The sequence below is a fragment of the Morone saxatilis genome, unplaced genomic scaffold (assembly GCF_004916995.1).
Source record: "Morone saxatilis isolate NCDOM2014 unplaced genomic scaffold, NCSU_SB_2.0 Contig11, whole genome shotgun sequence".
In the NCBI taxonomy this organism is placed as follows: Eukaryota; Metazoa; Chordata; class Actinopteri; family Moronidae; genus Morone; species Morone saxatilis.
Window position 1 is genome coordinate 2108205 of NW_023339663.1, and position 4500 is coordinate 2112704.

The window sequence follows — 4500 nt, forward strand, 5'->3', positions numbered from 1 at the left end:
GTTCACAGGTTTAAGTGACTTCAGGATCACACACACAGTCATTAGTAATCAGAGCTAATTTACACTGGCATTAATGCTGTTCGTCTGTATTCACACACACGAGATGTGCCTGATGAAGACATCAGGTGGAGAGACATAGACCACAGTAAAGCTTCAATTAACAAAAGTTCATTTAGTATTCTCCTTTGACTTTCAACTTTACTTTCATAGGTCTATACTATATTTCATCCAAATAAAAAGTCCCATGACTGTAATGTAATCCTCTGAATTTCTCCACACATGCGCACATGGTTTCCAACGTCTACAGGTCGAATCCATTAATATTAAATGAGAGCCTTTTTCACTCTTTGTATTTTTACAGTTTGCAACCTGCCATCCTGTCTGGCTTCAGGTGTTTGGGATTTCCATTTTCTAAACTTGTACATTCTAAAACTCTTAGCTCTGAACAGATTTATTAAACACTGGGGGGGGGAGAATGATTTTCAAGCAGGGAACATTGTCTTCTAATAACTCACATCTTTTATTCTTTTATTTTTCAGATTGAGTCACTACATTTTCGTCAGGAGATCAGCTGTGATTATCTTTGGTCTCAGCTCTGAAGTCCAACCCCTTCCCATCTGAGAGAGCTGCAACCTTGAGTGCCCAACAATCTGCCAGGATTTCAGGAGTGAAGCTGCTGTGTGGTTTCTTGAGAGTCCATCACTGTAGACTGGAGACTCTGGAGGTCAGACACATTTCTTTATTTCTGCGTGCTTGAGATTGATATGGTGATGTGAAAGTTGGTGCTGACAGTAAAGGCAGACATAAGGCTGATATCTATACTGATCCACACTGGTTATCTTAATGCTAAAAAGGTCATGTCTTTGCTTCTTCATTGTTTAGGTCCATTGATGCTGGCAGAGCAATTGTTGAGCTCCACATTTTAAAACCTTCATATTAACAAAGAAGAATCCTCCACTGAATAATTCACTGTGAACCTCTTCCGCTCTGGGGTTTAATCTGGATATCTCCACATCAATGGTTTTAAACCAATGAGAATAAAAATACGACATACAATGAGTAGTTCAATAATCTCTATTTCAAACCATCAAGACAAGAACATAATAATTCAGCATTTTGTATTTGGCTGTTTTTTATGTTGTTTACTGGCTGAACTGTTTTCAATATAAAACTCAATCTTTTATTCGTTTATTCAGCATTGAGGTGGTGCATGTCAGAGATCAGCTGTTCTTTCTGGTCGTCAGCCTGAAGTCCAACCCCTCCCATCTGAGAGAGCTGTGGAGCTGGGGAGCTGACAACTACACCTGAAGGATCTCAGGGAGTGAAGCTTTGTGGTTTTCTGCGAGAGTCCACACTGTATTGTAGACTGGAGACTCTGAGGTCAGACACCATTTTTTCTTTCTGTGCTGAGATGAATGTGATGTGAAAGTTGTGCTGACAGTAAAGTGCAGACAGGTTGATATTTATGAGGTAAAATCTCCTTCAGATTTGATGACATTAAAACTAATTGAAATGTTTGAAAGTTACAAATAGGATTGAAACATTTGAAAATGACATTTGTATATCACTCTGTAGTTTACACTGACAGTGTGTAGCTCTCTTCACAACAGCACAGACACAGGTCGGCTCTCTGAAACAGGCCTTTATTGCTTTGGTACGTCTTGTTTCTCTGATGCATCCTGCCTTAGTCCTATATCCACATAAGCTGTCATAACATGTCAAGTCATGTAAATACATGAAAATACCTCCGCTAACATGGCACAAAGTGCAGGTGAACAAAATGCCTTGCTGGCTGCTCGTCATGAAAAGAGTCCATGAAAGTCTCTTTGACTTCAGACGTCAATCCTTTTTGCTTTTAATCACATCAATTTTAATCTTACACCAAATACATATTTATTTATTTATTGAATGAACCTTTTGATTATGAAATTATGAATCATGCATCATTAACAGAGCATTTATGCAGCACATTTTGATTGAAAAACGCTTGAAAATATAAAATAATTGTATTTCTTTTTCTTTGGCAAGTGACCGTGGTATAAGCGTGAAAATGCCCTTCGAGATCTCCATTATCAGGAATTAAGTCCTGCAAATGAAATCTCCTCATTCATACTGTTTGGGATTGAGGGTATAAAGGAGGTGTATCTGACACCTTTGTCTCTAGTCCTTCCTCTCTGTTCCAGAAATAACACTTAATAACCGGTGGAAGGATTTGATTCAGTTCTTTGTACTTTGAATCTTACACATCCTTTAACCAAGCAAGGAAGTGTTGATTAAAAAAATATAAAAATTTAAGTTAGATTTACAACAATAATCCATTAACAGTTATTGGAGGCACATTGATGATTTATGCCGAGACTTGTTTTATGTTCTGGAACGTATTTCGTTTTTGGATGTTTCTGGTATAAAATGAAACATCCATCTTGGTCTGCTGGTTGTTACAGAGAATGCAAGTTTAAGACGCTTGAGACACAGATGATATGTTTATTTTTGAATGTTTGCATTAAGTCATATGACCTGACTACTTCACCCACTAACTTAATCTTCTTCCTCCTGTAAAGTGATCACTGACATCTGAAACAAGGATATCAGACAACTAAACTTTGAGCGCTGTTGGCATCGGAAATCCCCTTCCTGAGCTCAACTATTTCCTTGTCACAGAGAGAGAGATAATTTTTTCAAATAAAAAAAGTTGAATAAGTATGCTGTCAATGAGTATGTCAGTGTTTTTCAAGATAGAAAAGTGCTGTGTCAGCAGTCTTAATAGTGAAACATAAAGCTAAAAGATAACAAGCTGAGTCAGCCAGAGTGCGAGCCAGCTCCGCTCTGTCAGTGAGCTCATTCTGTGCGTTTAAACATAGGTGTCGTACATTTATAGTGACGGGGTGGAGACTGTTGTCACATTGCATCACCCCACTGACATGACTGATGTCTGCATGAGGAAATGTTTTGAAGAATTCCTGCTGTGTGGATGAAAATGATAGCCAGTCAAGGTCCATGTAACTGGAACTGTTTTGTAGAGCAGTGGACTTTAACTGGTTTCCAGGTGAAAGGGACAATTTAACTTTAACCCTTTAAGATCACATCAGTTATATTGTTTAACAATGTATGCCAAAAAAAAGTCTAAAAACTCAATTTATTTGTATTTTTATACCAAAATTCAATCATTTTGTCCTGCTGTAAAACTAAATGTGATGTAATACTTAACGTAAACTTGAACTAACTGATAATATCATGACATGGAGTGTTTCATTGATTTTCCTACAGAAACACAACTTCATCAGTGATTGGGTGAAACTGGATCATTTTTTTTGGAGAATATTCTGTCTAAACAGAACTTATTGGTTTCTAATGCCAACAATGATGTTTTTAAGTTCAAATATTCTTAATTTTGGGGGTTTTTCCAAACAAATATTCACATGTAATGAATCTTTATTCCAGCTCGACTACTAAATAAAGCCAACAGTTGGCTATTTGCATGTTTTATTTGTTTATGTTTGACCAGATGAGTCTCAGCACTGGTTCCAGATGATTACGTTACACAGGGGGGAGATTAACTAAAACATATTTTGTGTCCAGAAATATGTTGTTCTTGTTTCTCTTGTTGCAACAAAAGCTTCAAAACAAAACCTGCTACAGCTTTTGAAAGAGTGGACGAGGAAAGGATAATTGGGCGGGCCAGTCCGATTTTATCTAGAGACTTCCAGCTTCCACCAGTGCAAGTGCAAAATATCTGTGTCTGAGATCATCAGATTCACACCCTCGTTAATGTCACATGTTTTGCCTCCTTTGTTGAAACAGCAAAAAACAATAATCGATTGGCTGAGATGTCCGCAGTACTTAAGCAGAGCGGAGGAGATCAACAGACAAAACACATCACTGGTTTCTTTCACCTGCTTTGCTTTTGGTAGGTTATAAGGTAAAGTGAAGGGACGGTCAGTTGTTAGCTGCCTTCTCCGGCTGATTTGTAATCGGTGAGTTGTGAGAGACCCCTCATTTCTGTCTTTACTGTGTCAGAGGTCGTGGGTATAAAAGGGCTGCTGCATCAGGACTTTATGTGGTCTTTACGGGCCCTGGAACTTTGTGCAGGCATCAAGTAGACTCTCAGCCGGATTCTGCACGAATCTCCTCTACAGCTGACATGATCACACTACGAGCAGCCAAACCACATTAACTGGATAATACTTTCACAATACGTCACAACACGGCTGCAGTACTAAAGGGTACTCCCCCTCTGGCTACCTGAACCTCCGTCCCCACTGAGCAGAAAACACCAATGAGTAGGACTCCCCCCTCCACACTAATGCTGACTACAGCTGCAGAAATATAGCAAACAAAAGTCCGTACTCGCTGTAGTAGGCCGTCCCTGAGGATTTATATGATCCCTGAGCTATTAAATGACCATTGGTAATGAGATGAGCCCCCATTTGTTACAAACCGGACTCGTGGCTTGCAACAAATGAAGGTGAAGATAACAACAAAAATATGGGATGTTCTCTT